Below are 7,294 nucleotides of genomic sequence, written 5' to 3'. Positions count from 1 at the left end.
TCCCCGGACACTTCTGATCTCCAGCACCATGTGTACCCTTACAGGTAACACACAGCTTTTTCCACCAATACTACACATTCCTTTGTTTCATACCCTCCTGCACACTTTTCACATCTAGGAATCTCCATCCTACACACTGCTGCAATATGACCATGAGTTTTGCACCTAAAACACCATAATGGGTTTTGGAGAAAAGCTCTCACGGGATAACTGACACATCCTAACTTGACTTTGTCAGGTAAAGACACTGCTTTAAAACTCAGCAAGACAGACAATGTCTTCTCTGTTTCACCATGCTCTCCACTGGGGCTGCGTTGCACAAAACGGTGGCCATCGCAGGACACCAGGAATGTTCCATTTCAGTTGATCCTCCTCAACACTTAACGCCACCCTCGTTATCACTCTTTTCAACAGTGCCCTGCTCCGGAGAGCAAAGCAAGACGGCGTTCTTATCCCGAGGGGCGTGGTGCGGAACGCCCCATCCCTCTGGGCGGAAGACACACAATCATCACGAGTCCACTTCGAGTTACTTTCACCGATTTCAAGTCCCCAACCTCTTCTCCACCCAACTAGACATGGATCAGCCGGAAGGCAAGGATACATTCTCTCAAGATCTCACTTCCACCAGGCCAGAATACCCTTTACCATCATCGGACAGGGCTAGAACTTGCCGGTCTCCACTGCACCTGCCACCGCAGGTAATTCATCCTCATTCTAGTCAGGTTCAATGTCTTAGCTACCGGAGTGTTTTTAGTTTTTATACTTGACGCCAACCTTCCTCACCACACCGCTTCCCTCTTCACTCAGCTCTTTTTCGTCTTCCTCGCTGTCCACTTCCACATCTCCACACTCTTTCCTCTCCTTCATCTGCTGTAATAGCAAACTGTTCAAATTATTCTTGTATCTTACACTCCATCCTGGGGTTTTTCTGAAGAGGACTATAGACTACAGCATTTTGGGGTTTCATACTGGGGGGTTTTCAACAACCTTCCTTGCTGGTGATCATACTAGACCAGCTCCATCTCTGCTTGATCTGCTGGGCACCTCCTTGGCCAGGGAGGTGACCAAGAACCCAATGACCATTCTGACATAACTAGTTCCTTCGCTAAGATAGGAGAACCTGTCAGAAGGACAACTGTCTCTCCAGCACTTCACCAATCTGGACTTTATGGGAGAGTGGCCAGATGGAAGCCACTCCTAAGAAATGACATCATACCTGGAGTTTGCAAAAAGGTACGTGAAAGACTGACAGCATAAGGAAAAAGATTCTGTGGTCTGATGAGACAAAACATTTACTTCTTGGTCTGAATGCAAAGCGGGGAGCCCAGCCAACAAAGAATTGCAGTAGTCTAGATGGGAGATTACATGATTCCTGGATTAGGACCTGCGCCGCTTCCTGTCTGAGGATAGGTCGTAGTCTACGGATGTTGTAGACTGTAGAGCATGAACCTGCAGGAGCGAGTCAATGTTTGCAGAGAATGACAGGGTGTTGTCCAGGGTCACGCCAATGTTCTTTGCACTCTGGGAGAGGGACATCGGGGAGTTGTCAACGTGATGGAGAGGTCTTGGAGTGGGCAGGCCTTCCCTGGGAGAAAGAGAAGCTCAGTTTTGTCGAGGTTGAAATCAACTGTAAAGTTAATTTACTTATTTTAAAATGTTGGCTTGCATGTTCTTGTTTGCTTGTACAGATAGTCAAATACAGTATTACAAGATGGTCTATTCTCAACCACAAGGGCATTGGACTGTACAAAATGCAATAGCCCTCTGCTATCTCTGCCATTCCTCATGCCCTGCCTTATTCCCCTCTTCATAATTTTCCCTTTAACCCTCATGACTCCAATCACAGCAGATTTTGCAAAATATGTACGCTCTTTTGCATCTCTACCCAACTCAACTGCTGTCTTTCCCATTAGTTTGGATATTGCATTTTTTTTCCTTCATCATATCCCTCCTGTTCCCCTTCCCATAGCCTACCTGATCATCCCTCTTAATAAATCTAGTTTCCCTTCCTCCTCTCCTTTCTGATACTCTTCTTATATCCCTCCATTTTACCCTCCTCTCCCTTCATAAACTCTTCCTTCTCCCCCATCTTAATTCCCTGCCCTGCCTCGTTCCATCCTTTCCTCCATTCTTATACACCTTCCCCATCTCTTCTCTAGCTTTTGCAATCTCTTTCTCCAGTGGAGCACAATTATTTTTGTTGCTTTCTTTCTTGCTGCTCTCTCTCTCCATATTCAGGTCTTTTTATCTAATTTTTCATGCATTTATTTTACAGGCAAAACGTTGCTATTTCTCCTCTCTTTGTTTTCCTCATCAAACATCTGTTCTTTGAGCTCCTCTTCGAACTTTATTTTCTCAGCGTCTCTTAGCTTCAGTATCTCCTGTTCCCTCTTTTTTTGAATTCCGCCCCATTTTTTTTCTCTCTCTCTCCCTCTCTCTCTCTCTCTTTGATTTCTCTCATTTTACCTGCTTCTGAATGGTTTCTTTCAACTTAGCAATTTCTGCCTCCTTGTTTTTGTCTCAGCTCCTTCTCTCTTTTTATATTTTCCTTCCTCTCCTTCAGTATTCTCGCTTGCTCCCTTAGGGCTGCCTGTACTTTATGGAACATCTTAATGGTATAGTAAGTCCCTCCATTCACTTTCACCATGATGTTTATCTTACCCAGAAGCTCTGTGACCTGGGCGTGGTGTCTATCATTGTTGTTAAGTAAATGGTACACTACATGACCAAAAGTATGTAGACACCTGCTTGTTGAAAATCTCATTCCAAAATCATGAGCATTAATATGGAGTTGGTCCCCCCCCTTTGCTGCTATAACATCCTCCACTCTTCTGGGAAGGCTTTCCAGGAGATGTTGGAACATTGCTGGGCTTCCATTCAGCCACAAGAGCATTAGTGAGGTCGGGCACTGATGTTGGGCGATTAGGCATGGCTAGCAGTCGGCATTCTAATTCATCCCAAAAGTGTTTGATGGAGTTGAGGTGAGGGCTCTGAGCAGGCCAGTCAAGTTCTTCCACACCGAACTTGACAAAGCATTTTTGTATGGATATTGCTTTGTGCATGGGGGCATTGTCATGCTGAAACAGGAAAGGGCCTTCCCCAAACTGTTGCCACAAAGTTGGAAGCACAGAATCGTCTAGAATGCCATTGTAGGCTGTAGCGTTAAGATTTCCCTTCACTGGAACTAAGGGGCCTAGCCCGAATATTCAAAACATCCCCAGACCATTATTTCTCCTCCACCAAATTATACAGTTGGCACTATGCATTCGCGCAGGTAGCGTTCTTCTGGCATCCGCCAAACCCAGATTTGTCTGTCGGACTGCCAGATGGTGAAGCGTGATTCATCACTCCAGAGAACGCATTTGGTATTGGCAATGTTATGTCTCTTTATGGAGCAAATTGTCAACTGAATTATAATAAGATGAGCCATGCAAGCTTATGACAAGTCTTACAGTCTATTTTAACCACATCATAATGATACAATATGGTTAATGAAACGTTTGCCTCTTATACAGTGTATATACACAGCAATGTACTTTTTGACAAACTAAGTTGATAATGATGCTGATCAATATTATCAACCAATGTATTGCCATCTATTGATAGCCTTCCTTCATAGACCCCAGATGCGCGCGACTTTTGACTGCAGTAAGAAATCCATCGCTATCTGTGCCCATTCAACATTAAAAAATTGTATTGCTCCTGAATAAAATACCTTTTGGGGTGGGGGGGGGTACATAATAGGCTGTAGCAAAAGCTAGCCAAAAATACATTTTACTGTTTGAAGTTGACGTGTTTTTCAAGTATAATGCAGTTGATTTGCGATGAGGACGCACCCAATATATTAAGCAGGAAATTCATACGAGCCTTAAAATCCAATTATAATCCAAAAGTCCAAAAGTCGTTTTTTTTTTCTGGCGTTCTATAAGAACTCCCCCTTCTTTTGACACCAACTTGCACGTATCGCCCTCGTGCGGCAATGTTTGCAAACACACAAAGGGGTCTATTGTTTGTGTGATCAAAATGTATCAGTGCTTGAAGCCCCGTACTTTGTGCTTGCCATTCCATATAGACATTTAAAATACTTACGAAAATATATAATAGATTAAAATTAACGTATTTCTTGACATCTATTTACCTGTTGTTTTGAGCGTCTCCTCCAGAGATCTGATGGTCATCCTCATGTTCTCCATCTCTGTGTTACAGTGAAGTGATAGATGTTTTGGGATTTTTGGATTGTCACCTGACTGCTCTCTTCAACATATTTTCTCTTGATTCTCTGTTTGGTTTTGTGCTTCAACACAACCATAAAGCCATTGACCTTTGAACTCAGTATATTCTGGATAGTCTCTTTCTTTCTTTCATCTTCATCAGTGAGTTGAGCCGCTCCATACAGAGCAGGCAGCTCCACCAGAGTGACTATCTACCTTGCCCTGTCTCTTCATACACACTGAGCAGGAGGTTCACTCTGGGCTGGACTTTGTCTGACCCAGTTGGCTGTGTAGAAGTCTTCCAAGCTCCTCTTTTCCCAAACAGCACCAAGTTCACTATTGGAGACATTGGGAAGAGAAGATAATCAGATCATATTTCTAATTTACACGCTTCATTTGGATTACTTTACATGCTACTGAAACATAACTAAGGGTCCCGAATAAATATTGCTCAGACAGTCTTAGAGATTGTAGGCCCTTTTTAATAAATTGTTGGTAACCACTATTGAAGTAAATTTCCAGTGAGCGAATCTGCTGGGTTTGAATGGTAAACTTCTTCAGTTAGTTGCTCTCTAGAATGCAGATCTGGTTATGATAATACCAAAGACATGTGCTGCAGTAAATTAGGTCTTCTACATTGTGTTAAAGGCTTCTGAATGTACTGTATAAATACTTTAAAATGCATCTGTATAGCCTACTTACTGCTTGGAGGATCCAATTCCGTGCTTTTGGATTGCTTGCGTCTTTTCAAAGTTCCCTCTGTTAACAAAAGGCATCAGTTAAATAAATCATTGTGTTAAAAAAAAAGACAATATGAACAATCAAGACACCACTGGTATCTGTGGAGGACAGCTCATAATAATGGCTAGAATGGAACGAATGGAATGTCATCAAACACATGGAAACCACGTATTTGATACTATTCCGCTCCAGCCGTTACCACGAGCCTGTCCTCCCCAATTAAGGTGCCACCAACCTCCTGGGATTGCTATGGCTGACTCTTGCCTGATGTCCACTGCATATGAATGCATAATGTACAACTTTATCTATAAATAGCACTGCTCAGTCCTTTGGCTCAAAAGTCAGTAAATATTCCACTAAGTATTTTTCCAAGATTTGAATCAACACAGCGGACATGCTTATCTTATATCAGTGGCATTCTTTCCTGTCATTACATTCGTAACAACTTTCTTAGTATCATCTTCTCTGCCTGGTGTCATGGTACAGTATCTTATGTTTTTGTTGTAGGTAAGATATCCTCATTTGTTGTCAGTCACCATCTTTGCTAAGATCTACACTCTTTGGTGAGATAGTGCTTCACAAAGTAGGTGGGGCCATAGTATCCTTTTATGTCTCTATTGGTATGTTTTCTAAAATGTCACTTGCTGCTTTTTGGAGACTTACTGACGATGTCCCCTCTTGTGGGGTGTATATGACACATTTAAAAGGTTTGGTTAGTGTTTTTCCAACAAGTATATAATAGTCTACACAAACTCATAGCTATGAAGAACAGTTTCATAGCAGCCCTACTCTAGTCCAGGGGGTATGTGGACCAGGTACTGCAAGCCAGATCAAAAAGATTTTTAAAAATTACAATTTAAATAAATATTACTAGCAAAAACAGATTAAACAAATTTGGCCAAGGTTCTGTGGAACAAGTTCAGAGGATACAATACAATAATATTCATCTACAATATAGGCTACCCTGAGATGCACAACGTGACCTGTGAGACTCACCAGGATCCACAGTACTCCATCAATGATAGTGTTCAACTCAATACTTCTTGTATTCCTTAAAAATGTGGTTTTTCATTGTAATTTAAGCTTTAAATGTTCAAATGTTTCTCTGCCCCATGGGAAAATGTGTAGAGTTGCAGGAAATTAGTTTTAAACCTGCAAAATGTTCTGATTTTGAGGGGGTCCCTGATGAATTTGCTTTCGCAAAGGGGGTCCCCAGCTCCAAAAGGTTTGTGAATCCCTGATCTAGTCTACTCAATAGATTTCTTCAGCGTCGAAAATAGAACTGAAGTACAATATCTTAACGACACATTGAAGCATTGGCATGGTTGAGTGAATAAGTCCTGTATGAAATACACTCACCATGTAAAGGGCTTCGGGAGGCCATATCTTAATGTCCCCAAACTGCTATTCAACTTCTTTGCTAAAACTGAACTTGAACTTCAGTTCTTATTCCCTCGTTCTCAGTTTTTTTTTGGTACATCAATCCTTAATTTCATGATAGCCAGCTATAAATGCTAACCGTTACACAGACAAGTTTCTTTTCAAATCAAAGTTACCAGGACCATAGGGAGAATATTTATTTCTAGCTTCCTACAGCCTTTTTTTCTGAAAAAGGAAGATATTCATAATTCAAACCACTGTTACTACTACTGTTACTTTTTTACATAAAATACCATAGGAGATGAGACTTCCCTCAGGTGTTAATTTACAGTATTTTCTCTGAGGCTACCGCAATGACTACCGCCCTGTAGCACTTGCATATAAGGTGCTTTGAGACGCTGGTTATGGCAAACATCAACTCCATCATTTCAGAAACCATAGACACACTCAAATTTACATACTGCCCCAACAGATCCATAGACAACGCAATCTGAATTGCATTCCACACTGCCCTCACCCACCTAGATAAGAGGAATACCTATGTGAGAATGCTGTTCATACAGCTCAGTGTTCAACATCATTGTCCCCTCCAAGCTTAGGACCCCTGGGACTGAACACCTCCCTCTGCAACTTGATCCTGGACTTCTTGAAGGGCCGAACGAAGATAGTGAGGGTAGGCAACACAACCTACGCCACGCTGAACCTCAACACGGGGGACCCACGCGTGTGTGCTTAGTCCCCTTCTGTACTCGCTGTTCACCCAAAACTGTGGGCCACGCACGACTCCAACACCAAGTTAGCTGACGACAACGGTGTTAGGCCTGATCACTGGCGATGATGAGACAGCCTACAGAGACGAGGTCAGTGACCTGGCAGTGTGGTGCCAGGACAACAACCTCTACATCAGTAAGACCGGGGTGGGGGTGGGGGTGGGGGGTGGGGGAGAGCACACGCAGGTCCAC

Source organism: Oncorhynchus masou, chromosome 14 (assembly GCF_036934945.1).
Source record: "Oncorhynchus masou masou isolate Uvic2021 chromosome 14, UVic_Omas_1.1, whole genome shotgun sequence".
NCBI classification, from domain to species: Eukaryota; Metazoa; Chordata; class Actinopteri; order Salmoniformes; family Salmonidae; genus Oncorhynchus; species Oncorhynchus masou.
Note: the sequence above shows the minus strand (reverse complement) of the source record.